This window comes from Schistocerca americana, chromosome 5 (genome assembly GCF_021461395.2).
Source record: "Schistocerca americana isolate TAMUIC-IGC-003095 chromosome 5, iqSchAmer2.1, whole genome shotgun sequence".
Classification (NCBI taxonomy): domain Eukaryota; kingdom Metazoa; phylum Arthropoda; class Insecta; order Orthoptera; family Acrididae; genus Schistocerca; species Schistocerca americana.
Window position 1 is genome coordinate 363,804,555 of NC_060123.1, and position 19,872 is coordinate 363,824,426.

Sequence of the window (19,872 nt, forward strand, 5' to 3'; positions counted from 1 at the left end):
ACATGGTAAATCTTTTTTCTGTGTGTGAAGGGGAACAATGCTGTAACAATGATAAACTGGTAGAAATTATGGACAACTGCATTATCATGTGACACACTTCCAGTGTGGTCAGACGAGTCTGAACGATGAAGAATGAAGTGGCAGACTATCTCTTTATGAAGAATCTGGAATCACAATAGAAGTGGAGGGCTTTTGCTCAAAGAGTGATGCATCACAACTGAGGCAAAAACTGATAAAAGTGAAAATTAGTTCTGGATCTATTTTCAACATCTTGCACAGCATCTTGAACATTACAAACGTAGCCACCAGCTTGATTTTACAAATTCTCACACCCACTGAAAGTTCCTGCCAAACTGAGTCAACAGTGGAAAGTTTACAGCTGTGTCAGGTCAATCGAGATGACTTCTTCCACATGGATGAATGGTAGGGTATTTCTGAGATCTCAAGACAAATTATCAAAGCAATCAGTAGAAACATGTGGGTTCGTCACAGCAAGGAAAGTGAAGACTAAGCTAGGTGATGTTGAGTGGTGTTTTTCAGGACTGTCATATGTAGTTCTAGCAGGTTGTATTTGTAAAGGGAAACCATCACAGGAGCATACTACTGAAATCTCCTGATGAGGTTTGGAAGGTGTCATAATATAGTCTCAGAGAAGCAGTCCAAGGGTTTCCCCAACTCATTCTGCACAGGACAGAGTCACATATGCTGCTTTCTTGATCTATCAAGTTTTACCTCACACTCCATATTCTCCTGAGATGCTGTCCATTAACTTTTCCCCCTTTCCTTGAATGATGAAATCATAGGCTGATAGGCACTTTCAGAATGATGACAAGCTGTTTTTCAATGTGGAACATTTCCTGAACAGCCAAAATACAGATTTCCACCATTTCTGCCAATTCATCTGCTAATGGGTAAATTTGTCACATTGAAGCATGAATATATAGAAAAGGAGTAATGCCATTACCAAGTTTCATGATTACAGCTTGAGTTTTCAAAACCTTATGACTACCTCTCATACTTTTCATCAGTTTCCAGAACTTACAGAAAATTATGCAACAGAATAAAGAAAATCCAAAAGAAGAAGAGGCTCTGATGGTAAGAATGCCTACTACAGTATTTACTGAAGTGTAATTTACAGATGTTTCTGGATGGGAATGCTCCAGGAAAAGAATATTAATATGCAGATGCACTCTTCACTTGAAATATAAAGAATGACAAGAAACTAGATACAATAGCAAAACATGTAAACTACCATAATGTTTTGCACCATGTTTCATGAGTTATCAAAGAAAAATTATTATTTATTACCAACTGAACAGCAGCAACACATTGTGGCATGGAAGCAATGAAACCTTGGTAGGTCGCTGGAGGGAGTTGACACCGCATCTGCACTCACAGGTCAAGTCAAAAAATAATATTAGGGGTGGGGGGTGAGATGAGCTTTGATGCCACATTCAATTACATCCCAGATGTGTTCGATCCATTTCAGATCTGGCAAGCGGGGGGGACACTGCATCAGTTGGAACTAGCCATTGTCTTACTCAAACCACAGCATCACACTCTTGCCCTTTTGAAATGGTGCATTATCTTGTTGAAAAATACCACTGCTTTGTGGAAACATGATCGTGATGAAGGCATGTATGTGGTTTTCAACCAGTTTAAGATACTCCTTGGTCATCGTGATGCCTTGCAAAAGCCCCACTGGACCCATGGATTCCCATGTGAATGTTTGCCAGAGCATAATGGAGCTGCCACCAGCTTGTCTCCATCCTGAAGTACAGGTGCAAGGAGCTGTTGCCCTGGAAGACAACAGATTTGTGTCCTCCCATTGGCATGATGAAGAGGGTATTGGGATTCATCAGACAATCAATGCTCTGCCAATGCACAAAATGTCCAGTGCTGATGGTCACATGCCCATGTCAGTCATAGTTGCTGATGTCATTGTGTTAACATTGGCACATGCATTGGTCGGCAGCTGCGGAGGCCCATCGTTAGGGGTGTTTAGTACACTGTGTGTTCAGACACATTTGTATTCTGCACAGCATTAAAGTCTGATGTTAGATCTGCCACAGTTTGCTGCCTGGCCTATTTTACCACTCTGCCCAGCCTATGACGTCTGACATCTGTAGTTAGTACTGGCCGCCCAACCCCACAACCTCTGGACGTGATTTCATCTTGGTTTTGCCACATGTTGAAGACTCTCACCAGAGCATTCCTCAAACACCTGACAAGTCATGCAGTTTCCGAAATGCTCATGCTGAGCCTCTGATATATCACAATCTGCACTTGGTCAAACTCAGATAGATCGTGTGCATTTCCCACCCAACAAATGGACAACACACTCACTGATACTACATGCACCATGCATGTGTCTGACTAGCATTCAGTCCTCACCAGATGATGCTGCTATCATCTAGATGAGTTTATGTCAATAGCAGGTCAGCAGTCATAATGTTCTGGTTGATCGGTGTACATATAACAATACCACTACAACAATGAGTACCACTAATGTTGAACTGAAGCCCCTAATAAAACTCTGAAACTGAAGAATGGCCATACTCTTTCCTGCCACTTGGAGCCATCTGCAGTTTATGATTGGCTGATGTCATGTAATGTTATATTTGCTGCCATTCAATGCCTTCCTTTTACATGTGTAGCTTAGTGTGTGTTAAAATAATGTAACTGGATAGATGAAAAAAGCTACTCACCAAGCAGCAGCAGAACACACACACATAAAAGAAGGTTAGAATTATGCAAGCTTTTGGAGCCAGTGTTTCCTTCTTCAGGCAGAAGGGTTGAAGAGGAATGAAGATGGGTGAAGGAAAAGGACTGTAGAAGTCTAGGAAAAGTGGTAGATTTCAGGAAAGTCACCCAGAACTGTGGGTCAGGGGATACTTACCGAACATCTCATCCCAACTGTTAAGTCTTCCCTGACTTTTGGCTCTGGGAGACTTTCCCAAAATCTACCCCTAGACCTCTCCAGTTTTTTTCCTTCACCCATCTGCCTGAAGTTGGAGCCACTGACTCCAAAAGCTTGCCTAATTATAAAACTAAACTCCTCCCAAACAAGCCACAAAGGCCCAACAGTACTGACCAACCGCCTCAGCCTACAAGCATCACTGGATGTGGATGTGGAGGGACATGTGATCAGTACACTGCTCTCCCAGCTGTATGTCAGTTTACAAGACAGGAGCCACTACTTCTCTATCAAGTAGCTCCTCAGTTTGCCTCACAAGAGCTGAGTGCACACCATTTGCTAACAGTGCTTGGCAGACTGGATGGTCACCCATCCAATTGCTAGTCCAGCCTGACAGTGCTTAATTTTGGTGATCTGCCGGGAACTGGTGTTGCCACTGCAGCAAGGCCGTTTTGCCTAAGTATAACCTTCTTTATGTGTGTGTCCTGCCACTGCTTGGCGGTAAGATTTTTATCTATTCAAATACATTATTTGGTCAAAATTTCATTGTTATACCATGGGTTAACTATTTTCAGTAGTTTTGAGTGAAATAACAGTACACTGTTGTCCTTTTGGCTGCAGTTTTGAGAGCAGAAGTTAGGAAAATGTTATAGGATGCCAACTGAAGAGAGAGAGAGAGAGAGAGAGAGAGAGAAGTAATAAAGGGAAACACTTAAGGAAAGTTAACATATAACTGATGCAACGCATCTATCATTTCATTAGGTGGTTAATGTTAAATTCTTAAAGTCTTCTGCATGCTTTTCATTTATTTAAATGTGTTTAGTCTACTAATACAGTAAAAAATCAGAAAAAGTAAATAAGGGAAACATAACAGACATATAAATCAGATTGGAACAGTACAGTCAGTTTTTTTAATACTCAGCATTTTACAGTTGCTTCTAACTGCATTAAGGAATTTGAAACTCATCTACTAGGCACAATATTTTATCAAATAACGTTCATTGTTGCATATGAAACATAATGATAGTTAAATTTATGTTGTTCAGGTAGGTGTACCATGTGTTTTAACCAGCCCGTATTTATGCATGGGCCACATGGGCTGGGGCCCAAGGCAGCAAATTCTTAGGGGTGGCAAAATCTTAAAGGCGACAAAATTTAGAGCATACAGATTTACATGGACAGAAAAAGAAAAGAAATGAAGTAATGATAGTGATAATTATTATTAGGTTCGTTTGAGTTAGATCGAAACCATTTCGATCGTGCTAATGCATTTGAGTCCACCTGTGGAACTGGACTTTGAAAATGTGATAAATGTGTTCGCTGATAACAAGGCACGGAGAAAGCTATTGAACTGATGACATTCTTTGTTCATATAATAATCAATTACTGTAATTCCATACAATATTATCCTTTTTGTGTACTAAATACAGGGCTGGTTTTAACTATGTGTGTTTTCAAAAACATGTAAAAGTCATATCTGGTAAATAGCACCAAAATTTTGCAGCATAATTATTTTTTTAAATTCAGTTCATAACCTAACAGACCATGAGGCAAGGAAGAGTAGTATTATCTTGTTTTACTGTACAATACATGCTTTCTCTCCCAACAAATATGATAGGACAGAGGAAACCTCAGTTTGCCACTACTTTTGGCCTGACATTTCATCAGCTCCTCTTATCCTCATCCAATGGAAAGGTTAGAGGACACATTTTTAAAAGTTACTTTTTAAGTTTTTCCTTAAAAAATATGTATGTTAAGCCATGAAATCCTCTTTCAGTATTGCATTTTAAACCTGTTACTGTATGTGAAGGAACTCTTTAACACTACAGGTGTTTGCACCGAACAACTTTCTTTTAAAATTGTAACATAAAGTAGCAGTATACAACTATGATTTTAGTATATGTTGTACTAGTACAACTTACTCTGTAGCTATGAGGCATGGTACATTATACAACTTTTTTTTTGTAATTAGGTAACTTTTTTTAGTTTTCAAATAGAATTAAAGAACCCTTCTGCAGATTGCTACAGGTTTTAGTTTGGGGTCATCAACAAGTGTCAGTGTACGAAACATTCAACAAAATATGATATCAATATAATGGAAGGAAACATTCCACGTGGGAAAAATTATATATAAAAACAAAGATGAGGTGACTTACCAAACAAAAGTGCTGGCAGGTCGATAGACACACAAACAAACACAAACATACACACAAAATTCAAGCTTTCGCAACAAACTGTTGCCTCATCAGGAAAGAGGGAAGGAGAGGGGAAGACGAAAGGAAGTGGGTTTTAAGGGAGAGGGTAAGGAGTCATTCCAATCCCGGGAGTGGAAAGACTTACCTTAGGGGGAAAAAAGGACAGGTATACACTCGCACACACGCACATATCCATCCACACATACAGACACAAGCAGACATATTTAAAGACAAAGAGTTTGGGCAGAGATGTCAGTCGAGGCAGAAGTGTAGAGGCAAAGAAGTTGTTGAAAGACAGGTGAGGTATGAGTGGCGGCAACTTGAAATTAGCGGAGATTGAGGCCTGGCGGATGACGAGAAGAGAGGATATACTGAAGGGCAAGTTCCCATCTCCGGAGTTCGGATAGGTTGGTGTTGGTGGGAAGTATCCAGATAACCCGGACGGTGTAACACTGTGCCAAGATGTGCTGGCTGTGCACCAAGGCATGTTTAGCCACAGGGTGATCCTCATTACCAACAAACACTGTCTGCCTGTGTCCATTCATGCGAATGGACAGTTTGTTGCTGGTCATTCCCACATAGAACGCATCACAGTGTAGGCAGGCCAGTTGGTAAATCACGTGGGTGCTTTTACACGTGGCTCTGCCTCTGATCGTGTACACCTTCCGGGTTACAGGACTGGAGTAGGTGGTGGTGGGAGGGTGCATGGGACAGGTTTTGCATCGGGGGCGGTTACAAGGATAGGAGCCAGAGGGTAGGGAAGGTGGTTTGGGAATTTCATAGGGATGAACTAACAGGTTACGAAGGTTAGGTGGACGGCGGAAAGACACTCTTGGTGGAGTGGGGAGGATTTCATGAAGGATGGATCTCATTTCAGGGCAGGATTTGAGGAAATCGTATCCCTGCTGGAGAGCCACATTCAGAGTCTGGTCCAGTCCCGGAAAGTATCCTGTCACAAGTGGGGCACTTTTGTGGTTCTTCTGTGGGGGATTCTGGGTTTGAGGGGATGAGGAAGTGGCTCTGGTTATTTGCTTCTGTACCAGATCGGGAGGGTAGTTGCGGGATGCGAAAGCTGTTTTCAGGTTGTTGGTGTAATGATTCAGGGATTCCGGACTGGAGCAGATTCGTTTGCCACGAAGACCTAGGCTGTAGGGAAGGGACCGTTTGATGTGGAATGGGTGGCAGCTGTCATAATGGAGGTACTGTTGCTTGTTGGTGGGTTTGATGTGGACGGACGTGTGAAGTTGGCCATTGGACAGGTGGAGGTCAACGTCAAGGAAAGTGGCATGGGATTTGGAGTAGGACCAGGTGAAACTGATGGAACCAAAGGAGTTGAGGTTGGAGAGGAAATTCTGGAGTTCTTCTTCACTGTGAGTCCAGATCATGAAGATGTCATCAATAAATCTGTACCAAACTTTGGGTTGGCAGACTTGGGTAACCAAGAAGGCTTCCTCTAAGCGACCCATGAATAGGTTGGCGTACGAGGGGGCCATCCTGGTGCCCATGGCTGTTCCCTTTAATTGTTGGTATGTCTGGCCCTCAAAAGTGAAGAAGTTGTGGGTCAGGATGAAGCTGGCTAAGGTGATGAGGAAAGAGGTTTTAGGTAGGGTGGCAGGTGATCGGCGTGAAAGGAAATGCTCCATCGCAGCGAGGCCCTGGACGTGCGGAATATTTGTGTATAAGGACGTGGCATCAATGGTTACAAGGATGGTTTCCGGGGGTAACAGATTGGGTAAGGATTCCAGGCGTTCAAGGAAGTGGTTAGTGTCCTTGATGAAGGATGGGAGACTGCATGTAATGGGTTGAAGGTGTTGATCTACGTAGGCAGAGATACGTTCTGTGGGGGCTTGGTAACCAGCTACAATGGGGCGGCCGGGATGATTGGGTTTGTGGATTTTAGGAAGAAGGTAGAAGGTAGGGGTGCGGGGTGTCGGTGGGGTCAGGAGGTTGATGGAGTCAGGTGAAAGGTTTTGCAGGGGGCCTAAGGTTCTGAGGATTCCTTGAAGCTCCGCCTGGACATCGGGAATGGGGTTACCTTGGCAAACTTTGTATGTGGTGTTGTCTGAAAGCTGACGCAGTCCCTCAGCCACATACTCCCGACGATCAAGTACCACGGTCGTGGAACCCTTGTCCGCCGGAAGAATGACGATGGATCGGTCAGCCTTCAGATCACGGATAGCCTGGGCTTCAGCAGTGGTGATGTTGGGTGTAGGATTAATGTTTTTTAAGAAGGATTGAGATGCAAGGCTGGAAGTCAGAAATTCCTGGAAGGTTTGGAGAGGGTGATTTTGAGGAAGAGGAGGTGGGTCCCGCTGTGACGGAGGACGGAACTGTTCCAGGCAGGGTTCAATTTGGATGGTGTCTTGAGGAGTCGGATCATTAGGAGTAGGATTAGGATCATTTTTCTTCATGGCAAAGTGATACTTCCAGCAGAGAGTACGAGTGTAGGACAGTAAATCTTTGACGAGGGCTGTTTGGTTGAATCTGGGAGTGGGGCTGAAGGTGAGGCCTTTGGATAGGACAGAGGTTTCGGATTGGGAGAGAGGTTTGGAGGAAAGCCTGAGAAAATAAGCCTGAGAAAATAAGCCTGAGAAAATATTTTATTTTCTCAGTCTTGTCTGACATTTGGCATTACCCCCAAAGGCCTCACACTCAAAGTTCCCATCTCTGGCTGCAACCCTTCCTTCCATCAGTCCCTATACCAGTTCCAAACTGAACAATCCATTGCCCTCACCCACCTAATCCTTCACCTACACATCAACTCAGCCAATGAACACACCCGTCAACTCCTATCCTTAATAAAAGTCCTTAATCTTTCCTCTCCCACATCCACACCGGCTGTTCAGAGCATCCTCCTACAGGCCAACCGTAAATTAGAACAGCATGCCACCCTCCACCTCAAAAAACTATCCAATCTCCTGGTTTCCCACCTCCGGAAAGGCAACTCACTCACCCTTCACAACCTTTCCAGCAAACCTCAACCTCCTCTCATTGCACACAAACCCAGTCTCTCCCATCTACTCAATCTCCCACTTCCAGCTCCACTCCCCCCAAAACCTCAAAATTCCGATCAACACAATCTGGAACCACAACACCCTAATTCAGTAGTTAACCTTTCCTCCAAACCTCTCTCCCAATCCGAAACCTCTGTCCTATCCAAAGGCCTCACCTTCAGCCCCACTCCCAGATTCAACCAAACAGCCCTCGTCAAAGATTTACTGTCCTACACTCGTACTCTCTGCTGGAAGTATCACTTTGCCACGAAGAAAAATGATCCTAATCCTACTCCTAATGATCCGACTCCTCAAGACACCATCCAAATTGAACCCTGCCTGGAACAGTTCCGTCCTCCGTCACAGCGGGACCCACCTCCTCTTCCTCAAAATCACCCTCTCCAAACCTTCCAGGAATTTCTGACTTCCAGCCTTGCATCTCAATCCTTCTTAAAAAACATTAATCCTACACCCAACATCACCACTGCTGAAGCCCAGGCTATCTGTGATCTGAAGGCTGACCGATCCATCGTCATTCTTCCGGCGGACAAGGGTTCCACGACCGTGGTACTTGATCGTCGGGAGTATGTGGCTGAGGGACTGCGTCAGCTTTCAGACAACACCACATACAAAGTTTGCCAAGGTAACCCCATTCCCGATGTCCAGGCGGAGCTTCAAGGAATCCTCAGAACCTTAGGCCCCCTGCAAAACCTTTCACCTGACTCCATCAACCTCCTGACCCCACCGACACCCCGCACCCCTACCTTCTACCTTCTTCCTAAAATCCACAAACCCAATCATCCCGGCCGCCCCATTGTAGCTGGTTACCAAGCCCCCACAGAACGTATCTCTGCCTACGTAGATCAACACCTTCAACCCATTACATGCAGTCTCCCATCCTTCATCAAGGACACTAACCACTTCCTTGAACGCCTGGAATCCTTACCCAATCTGTTACCCCCGGAAACCATCCTTGTAACCATTGATGCCACGTCCTTATACACAAATATTCCGCACGTCCAGGGCCTCGCTGCGATGGAGCATTTCCTTTCACGCCGATCACCTGCCACCCTACCTAAAACCTCTTTCCTCATCACCTTAGCCAGCTTCATCCTGACCCACAACTTCTTCACTTTTGAGGGCCAGACATACCAACAATTAAAGGGAACAGCCATGGGCACCAGGATGGCCCCCTCGTACGCCAACCTATTCATGGGTCGCTTAGAGGAAGCCTTCTTGGTTACCCAAGTCTGCCAACCCAAAGTTTGGTACAGATTTATTGATGACATCTTCATGATCTGGACTCACAGTGAAGAAGAACTCCAGAATTTCCTCTCCAACCTCAACTCCTTTGGTTCCATCAGTTTCACCTGGTCCTACTCCAAATCCCATGCCACTTTCCTTGACGTTGACCTCCACCTGTCCAATGGCCAACTTCACACGTCCGTCCACATCAAACCCACCAACAAGCAACAGTACCTCCATTATGACAGCTGCCACCCATTCCACATCAAACGGTCCCTTCCCTACAGCCTAGGTCTTCGTGGCAAACGAATCTGCTCCAGTCCGGAATCCCTGAATCATTACACCAACAACCTGAAAACAGCTTTCGCATCCCGCAACTACCCTCCCGATCTGGTACAGAAGCAAATAACCAGAGCCACTTCCTCATCCCCTCAAACCCAGAATCCCCCACAGAAGAACCACAAAAGTGCCCCACTTGTGACAGGATACTTTCCGGGACTGGACCAGACTCTGAATGTGGCTCTCCAGCAGGGATACGATTTCCTCAAATCCTGCCCTGAAATGAGATCCATCCTTCATGAAATCCTCCCCACTCCACCAAGAGTGTCTTTCCGCCGTCCACCTAACCTTCGTAACCTGTTAGTTCATCCCTATGAAATTCCCAAACCACCTTCCCTACCCTCTGGCTCCTATCCTTGTAACCGCCCCCGATGCAAAACCTGTCCCATGCACCCTCCCACCACCACCTACTCCAGTCCTGTAACCCGGAAGGTGTACACGATCAGAGGCAGAGCCACGTGTGAAAGCACCCACGTGATTTACCAACTGACCTGCCTACACTGTGATGCGTTCTATGTGGGAATGACCAGCAACAAACTGTCCATTCGCATGAATGGACACAGGCAGACAGTGTTTGTTGGTAATGAGGATCACCCTGTGGCTAAACATGCCTTGGTGCACAGCCAGCACATCTTGGCACAGTGTTACACCGTCCGGGTTATCTGGATACTTTCCACCAACACCAACCTATCCGAACTCCGGAGATGGGAACTTGCCCTTCAGTATATCCTCTCTTCTCGTCATCCGCCAGGCCTCAATCTCCGCTAATTTCAAGTTGCCGCCACTCATACCTCACCTGTCTTTCAACAACTTCTTTGCCTCTACACTTCTGCCTCGACTGACATCTCTGCCCAAACTCTTTGTCTTTAAATATGTCTGCTTGTGTCTGTATGTGTGGATGGATATGTGCGTGTGTGCGAGTGTATACCTGTCCTTTTTTCCCCCTAAGGTAAGTCTTTCCGCTCCCGGGATTGGAATGACTCCTTACCCTCTCCCTTAAAACCCACTTCCTTTCGTCTTCCCCTCTCCTTCCCGCTTTCCTGATGAGGCAACAGTTTGTTGCGAAAGCTTGAATTTTGTGTGTATGTTTGTGTTTGTTTGTGTGTCTATCGACCTGCCAGCGCTTTTGTTCGGTAAGTCACCTCATCTTTGTTTTTATATATAATTCAACAAAATATCGTTGATATGGGCTTTTGGAGCCAAAGGTCCACTTGTATACCCTTGATGACTGCATGACACATAGCTGTATGCCTTGCCTGAGCCCCTCAACACTACATTGGACTGTTGATGACTGGAAACATGTTACCTGGTCAGACATGTCTTGTTTCAAATTGTATCGAGCGGCTGGACATGAATGGGTATGGAGACAACCTCATGAATCCATGGATACTGCATGTCAGCAGGGGACTGTTCAAGATGGTGGAGGCTCTGTAATGGTGTGAAGCATGTGCAGTTGGAGTGATACGGGACCCCTCAAACATCTAGATATGACCCTGACAGGTGACACATACAGAAGCATCCTGTCTGATTACCTGAATTCATTCTTGTCCATTGTGCATTTCAACGGATTTGGGGGATTCCAGCAGGACAATGCAGCACCCCACATGTCTAGAATTGCTACAGAGTGGCTCCAGGAACACTCTTCTGAGTGTAAACACTTCTGATGGCCACCAAACATTATTGAGCATATCTGGGATGCTTTGCAATGTGCTGTTCAGAAGAGATCTCCACCCCCTCATACTCTTACAGATTTATGGACAGCCCTGCAGGATTCATGGTGTCAGTTCCCTCCAGCAGTACTTCAGACATTAGTTGAGTCCATGGGATGTCATGTTGTGGCACTTCAGCATGTTCTCAGGGGCCCTATATAATATTAGGCAGTTGTACCAGTAGCTTTGGCTCTTCAGTGTATGTGCCCATGCAGTGGGTAATGAACACTAAACAGTTGATGCTACATACTTGCACAGTCCAGGATGAACACTCAACAGCTGATGCTATGTGCTTGATGCTAGTAGAGCAATGAAGTGAGTCACACGTCATCATTACCTCATTCAACTGGAACAACAAACACTAGCCTTGAACCTAGGAATTACTACTTATTGTAAACTATAAACAAAAGTAATCAAGAGGGTAACTTGAACATTTCGTGCAAGAAAACATTTCACATAAATCTGGTAAATTCCGTTTCTTTGTGTTTCTCCTGTTGAATATGATTACGAAGAGGAGTAGATAGTGAGCTCCAACATGGAAATATTTTTTTTTCTGGTCACATGTCCATACAACACATTTTATTCGTCTACATATGAGTAACATTTCCTGGAAGTTTGGTGATACCTTCTTGTTACATCATACACATTGAGGACTCTCTCTCTCTCTTCTGCAAATTACATACAAAATTCCATGAGCATGCCTCCTCCAAAGAGTTCAGGAGCAACTCGATCACATACCGCACTGGTAAAAGTTGCATAGAAAAATATTCAACTTAAAAACACGGTTACTGTCAAAAGTGCTCCAGATTATTTTATCATTTATGAACATTGAGAAAGCATATGATTCCATTGATCAGCATTCCTTCTTCATCATCATCAAAGAACAAGGACTTGATCCAAAAACCCTAAATCTCATCTTACCAACACAACCTCCAAAGTAAAACTCATGTGTGAAGTGTCAGAACCATTTCTGATCATAACTGGTGTTTGACAAGGCAATGGTCTGTGTCATACCCTTGTTAACCTGGTTTTGGATAGTGTCATCTGAGAGACAGAAAAAAAGCCTTAAAATCAAAACTATTGGAAACTCACATGACTTTGAATATTTGAAAATGACTTTCAAATTTCTTGCCAAGCTTTCACAGATGATCTGGCATTACTAACATATGATGAGACAACAGCAATTAAACATACTGAGACTGTCAAAAATGTTCTGAAAGAGATGACCTGCAATTACCCTTCTAAGACACCAAGTACATCTGCTCAAAATATCCTACTCAGAAACTGATCAGAAAGTATGGACAAATCGAGAGTTTCATATTTCAAGTATTGAGGCAGAATCCTTGAGCCTACAGGAGGAGAGAAAACAGAAATTACAGTAAAATCTACAAAAAAATCTGTACCCATACATCTGAAAATTAGGCTCATGTAAGTCTATCAGACATTTTCAACAGAGACCTATACGGAAAATAAATTGGCAGATTGCAAGCACTGCCAAAGAATAAAGCCACTGGGGACAAAATGGACTGAATGGAGAAAAGCAATCTATAAACAAAAAACGAGAGCCACATGGAAACTTCAAAAATTGAAACATTATAGCTTTATATGTAAATTGAAGGTGGAGAAGGGGTGGAGGGGACCAGGGGGGGGGGGGGGGGGGGGGGGGAAGAAAATGGAGTCAGCTGCATCAGGACATTATGTGGAATTAGCAGCGATAAGTGAAAATGAGTGCCAGACTGGGATACGAACCCGGGATCTCCCGCTTACTAGGCAGGTGGATTAACCACTGCAGCACCCGGGACAAAGTGTTCATTGTAACTGTGTAGACTATCTCGGCACACCTCATGAGTGGCCCACATCCCCATGGAGTGCCACCTATCTGCAGTCCCTGTCCATTTCCTCCATGCTCCTTATTCTGAGTTTTCCGCAGGAGGTCAGGCATACTTGTGCACACACTGAAGAAGGTGGATGTGTTACCCATCTAGGTGAATCAGTTATATGATACGTGATGTCTGTTCTTTTGGATGTGCCTCACATGTCCAAAAGAACACACACCATTCATTCATATAATTGATTCACCTAGATAGGCAAAGGATCCACCTTCTTCAGTGTGGATGCACAAATACATCTGGCCACCTGTGGGAGTATCAGAGTAGCGAGCATGGAGGAAATGAACAGGGACTTCGGATAGGTGGCAATGTGGGTCAGCCATGATGTGTGCCAAAATAGTCCACGCAGCTGCGATGATCACTGTGTGCCAGGTTGTGCGGCGGTTAACATACTTGCCTAGTAATCAGGAAATCGTGGCTTTGTACCCCAGTCTTGCACATATTTTCACTCATTGTCACAGATTCCACAAAATTTTCCAATGCAGCTGACATGAGTAATCCCTATCTTTTCCATTTCTTTCTCCCCTCTCAATCTTCAATTTACATATAATGTATCACAGTTGTGGATTACATATGATGTCTGTTCTTTTGGACATGCATTCATATAATAATAGCTTTACATTATCTAATACTGTCCAGTAACGCCTTCACACTTATTCATTTCTTGAATTAGTAGAGTCAGTAATACATGCATAGTAACACATATTACTACCAGAGAACTGGACGTAATTGTCACTTTTATCATAAGAAAACAATGTTGATAAACTTGTAACTCATTATGGAAAATGTGTTTTTGGCATCTCTGATGTTTTGTCATACAGGTTCTAATTTACAGAAAATCTTACAAGTGAGAACCCAAGAAATTAACAATGTGTAACGTTCTCTGGCAGCATGCATCCAAAGTGAAAGTTAAAAGAATATTTCAATGTATAATGCTCACTGCATTGGTGTTAATTGAATTTAAAAAGGATACTTAATTTTGGTAGGAAAAGATAATTATGAATTTTGCTATTATAAATGAATATTCAAAGAGTGTGAAATACTATCTGTGGCAGAGTATGTGAAAACTGCCACAGAAGAAACGATATGTAATTAAAAATGACAAAGACTGTACAAGAATTAGTTAAGATATAAATAGGCAATATATTGTAATAGAATAGCTTGTCTTCTGCATGGACTGAATGGGAGAGGAACCCGTGACATTGCATTAGGCTCTTACGTAGTCATCATTTGTCATAAGTCGATGATCGATGCCATTTGTAGCTGGGATTGTAAAAGGTCTGTAAAGATTTTAATTGTTTCTGTTAAAATATATTTATCTAGTAAAATCTGTTTGTCACAATTACTGCAAAGTTCACACCAGACATTACCCATTTTATTTAAGAAATTTCAGCATTTTATTGGATACCCCTGGCGGTGCGGAGCTGTGCCGCGCGCGAGCAGTCTGCAGCAGCGGCAGATTTAAATATATGATCGCAATAATGACCACATCCTATAAAGGGTGCAGGTAGAGGTGCGGGGAAAATAATAAAGTGTTTCTTTTCACAGCATTCCAGACACAGAATAAAAAGAGATAGTAGGTTTTATCTTGTTCATTCACAGGTGGATACAAGCTGCAGCTTTCGTAAATTTTCATTCAAAAAAGTGATTAATTCTGAACATATCATAAAGAGTATTTAAAAGTGGATAATTTTCATGAGAGCTTAGCAATATAAAAAAAGAAAACATTTTCATATAGTAAAGATAGTCTTATGCTTCAAAGCTAGTCAGGGTACATCCAGTTAAACAAAAATCCACTGCAACGTGAAAATGTTTGCTAAGTTCGATGGACAATAATATTTTCATTCTTGCACAAACAGCATTAGTACTTGAATAAAAGTAAAACTTGAATCATTATTTTGGAATATTCAAAGAAATTCATTTTTATTAATCTGCAACAGAATATTTCATACATAAAGTAATAATCACAGATGAAAAATTTATTGCAACCTTTCATTTCTGATGTCCATCCATGTATGTGTTAAGTTCAATCTCAACAGTTTCCCAATCAAATTAAATGCAAAAAGCAAAGAAAGTTTAAAACCAGAGTGTCAACTCCTGAATATTAAAACAGACAGAATCGCATTATTCAAATGTGTTCTATGTGTTATACAATCCATACTGTGTGGTAATCTGTGTAAATGATATTTTATATGAGAAAACTCAACATCGAGAGAGAGGCTGAAGACAAGATCACATACCATTAAGAAATAGTACCTACCACAGTACCAGGGGGCAGCTGCACCCCACGATAAATCAGCGAAAGGTAAGATTACGGTGTAGTTGTCCTGTTGGTAGTGGAGTAGCTCCAGTGCAGTGTTCTCAAACCACTAAAGGTGTGCTTGTAGTTTGTGAATAGTGAATACAACAGGACCAAGTGAAAGTAATTAGTTATCTTAGTGTTTAGTGTGTTTACAGGAATGACCATTTTTTTTTTTTTGTGTGATTAGGCACTTCAAATCTGAGTGACAAATTATTTAAGTTAATTTTTTGGCTGACTATGGTTAAGTTGTGTAGCCAAATGAGCATCAGTATGGATTCCGAACAGCAATCAGTAAGCAGTGATGTTGAAGTAGAAGGTGGGGCTCTGAGTAGCACTAGCAATTTATTCAAGGATATACAATGTGAGAATCAGGGGGCAGAGGTGCTAGGAATGGTGTCACTGCCTACCAGTGCTCCAGTAGCAAGGAAAGAAACTGTACCACCCACGCACACAGGATACGAACCAGAGAGTGGTGAGGTGTCAGGGGGGCAGTCGGTACAAGCAATGTTAGAACACATGCTCAATTTTCAGGTTAGGTTTGTCCAACAACAGGCAGAGCATGACGCTAAGCAGGCTGAACATGAACAAGAAATAGCCAAGTTTATCCAAAAGCAGGCGGAACGTGACAAAAGCAGGCAGCCGAGTTTGCCCAAAAGCAGGCAAAGTGTGACACTAAGCAGGCAGAATGTGATCAGAAACAACAAGAGAGAGACCTGCAAGTAATGCAGTCACTAGAAGTTATGCAGAGTGGGATTGCTAACTTAAAGCAGAATTATGAAGCAATCCTGAAAGCTGTTCAAGAACTGAGCGAAAAGGTTAATAACCTACAGGTGGCCAACACCAACATAGTTGATGATATATGTGTACTGGCCAACAGAATGGAGAAACTAGAAATAGACACGACACAAGTCATAGAACAACAACTGTGTGAACAAGCCAATAAAATTGAAAAGGAAAGTAATATGTGGTTAGAGATGAAAGATACTGACATTGACAAAAAAATTGATGAAAAGGTACAAGCAGCAGTAGAAGGAAAAGACTTAGGGTCAAATAAAGAAGTGCAGAACCTTAAACAAATACTGCACGATGATATTCCACAATGGCAGTGGAATATCAGCAGACCTATGGACGAACTCGAGAAAGAACTGTCACAGAGTGACAGACGCACCGTGCGGAGGTCGGTGACTCCAACAAGTACGAAACGTATGGAAATGCACGAACATTTGCCAGGCCCAACAATGACGAGCATTTAAATACTGAAGCAGAAAGATATGACTGCGAGATGGAGCAGGTGACTGGCACGGGTGAAGTAAACAAGTATTATTCGAAAATGGTGATTGAAGAAAGTCTCATAAGGAATAGACAGTTTCAGATCTTTACCACAGCCAAAAAATTCTGTCCACCTCATCGTGTTTCTAAAGGGATTTAGGAACATCCTACCCAGTGTATGGAGCCATGCTCAAACAATACAGTATGTGATGTCATATATACCAGGGGATGCCGCATTGTGGGCGACAGAAGCAGCTGACAACTGCACAACCTACGAGCAATTTGAGAAAGCGATTTTGGCTAAATACTGGTCAGCATGCATACAAGAGCGATTGCATAAAGAAGTTTACAATCTGGAGCCATATTCTCCATGCCTAGGAAATTTAAAGAAATATTTCTAAAAATATATAAATAAAACCCGCTACTGGGATGAACAAATTTCAGCAAGAGATCTAATAAGACTCTTAAAGTCGCACTTACCAATCCATGTAAAATAAAAACTCATACATATGCCAGAAAATGACATGGAGCATTTTTTCTCTGTTCTTGACTCCATTGATCTTATGCAAGAAGATGTAAAGGCAGCATCTGATCAGGCGAGAAATAATGGATCCGGGTACAGAAATTACTGAAATAATAATACACCAAACACTAATTCTGAAAACGGCGGAGGAAGAATTAATGGCAAGAATTTGTGCAGAACGGGAATAATGGGAGGAACTGAAGCGGCAATGGTCAACCATCCAATAACGATAGGAAACAGAGGCTTGATGACCGGTACGAAGTTGGACACCCAGGAAATAGCCAATGGAAAAATTCCAGAGGTCCATGGAATAATAATAATTACAGTGATGGGAACCGAACCTAGCAACAGAATTGCAGGCCTAGCTTGGAGCGGCAAAATGGCAAGCGATCCGATAATAGCTGGCAAAAAACACAAAATGTGCCAATTGCGCAACCGTGGTGGCCGAAGCACCAAACTGTACATCTAGTGGAGGTCAATGACACAGAACGACCTTGCATGTCAACAACCAGCAATCCAACAAACTAAGTGCGGACGAGATACACTCTCCATTGTCGGCCGAGGAATGGAGCGAGAGCAATTCGACATGATACGATATACCTGAAATCTATATGCTAAGGTACAATGATGGAATACAGATGGGGCAGGAGTTATTGACTGAAGCACACACATGTTTAAGAGAACATAATGAAATGGTACAGGTGATACTAGAGGTCAAAATCAATGACATTGAAGTGAAGGCTATATTGGATACAGGTGCCACTGTCAGTGTTATGAGCATAGAGTTATTCAAGGTGCTGGGAAGAGAAAGGAATTTGCCAACTTTTCCCATGAGTGATTGTAGAATCACTGGAGCCATTAGTTCACAGGGACAGATTATCAAACACCAAGCGCTGGTGGAAATGTATATAGGAAGTGAAGCCATAGCGTGCTCGTTCTTAATAGTAAAGGGTTTGAGGGTAGCCTGCATCTTGGGTGTGGATTTCTTGAGAGAAAGGGACGCAATTATTGACCTTTCTCTGGGAAAATTAAGTTTAATGAATTCAGGTATAAGAGTGGAATTGCCCATGCTGAAATCTGAGGAGGTACTTGTGTCCAGCCGTAATGCGATTAATGTCAAATGTGGTCAATAGATACTACATTTAGATAATCACTCATTAGGAAGGGATCTCTATTACCCAGATGAACAAAGTGGTCAATTCAGTGCAAATGGAGATGCACTTGTGGATAAAGTGACACAATCAGAGAATTTAAACTTAGCACAGCAACGGGATTTAGTACAGTTGTTATCGGACTACACGGAAGTGTTTTCTGACCGACCGGGAATCGTAAAAGGGTATCACAACAATATCGAAGTGAAACCACATGAAACATACTGTCATGCATCGTATTCCATTCCTTGGTCCAAGAGAGAGGTAGTCGCAAAAGAAATCCGAAATATGCTTGACTGGGATATTATAGAGCCATCCTTATATCCGTATAATAGGCCCTTGGTGGCAGTAGCAAAAACCGATGGGCAGGTATGACTAGTACTGGATGCTAGAGATATAAATAAAGTCATTGTGCATGTCAGGACCCACCCCGAAAATTTGGACAAACAGATTCAAAAGTTCCATGGAATACATAACATAAATTGATATGAAAAGTTCATATTGGAAAAACTCTGCTCACACCCGAGTTGCGTAAATACACTGCGTTTATATTTGAGGGAAGGAGCTATCAGTTTAAAGTGCTGCCTTTCAGTCTAAATGTAAGTGCACGGGTGTTTATCATGGCCCTCAACGCGGTTCTGGGCCCAGATTTGCTGGAAAAAGTAACGGTATATGTTCACGACTTGGTGATTGCTACTGCCACCTAGGAAGAACACTTGGGATTACTGTGTACAATTTTGGAGAGATTTAAACAAGGTGGAGTGATGGCATATCTAGAAAAATCTAAGTTTGGACATAGTAAGATTCAAGTTTTTAGGTCATCTCGTAACACCGCAAGGTATCACTCCTGATAGTAAAAAACTCGAGGAGATCTGTGGTTTTCCAAGTCCGGGGACCAAGGAACAATTAAAGGGATTTATAGGTCTTGCGTCTTTTTTCAGGAGATTCATACCGAATCAATTAATGAATGACGAATCATTACTGAACCTATTGCGGAAGAATGTGCAATGGGTGTGGACGGAAAGATGTCAGCGTGCATTTGACACAATGAAAGATGCTTTGGTGAATGCAAATACATTGCAGCACCCAGATATGACGAAGGATTTTTGCCTTGCAATGGATTCTTGTTCCTACGGCTTAGGTGCTTGCTTATTCCAGTGGGAAAGAAACAATGACCTCACAACAATCAAAATTATCGAGTTCACCAGCTGTACGCTAAATAACTGTGAGAGAGCCTACTCTGCAACGGAGTTAGAAACGCTTGCGGCTGTCTGGGCAGTAAAGAAGTGCAATTACTACAGCTACGGAAAGGAAATCAAAGTATATAGTGACCATCAGGC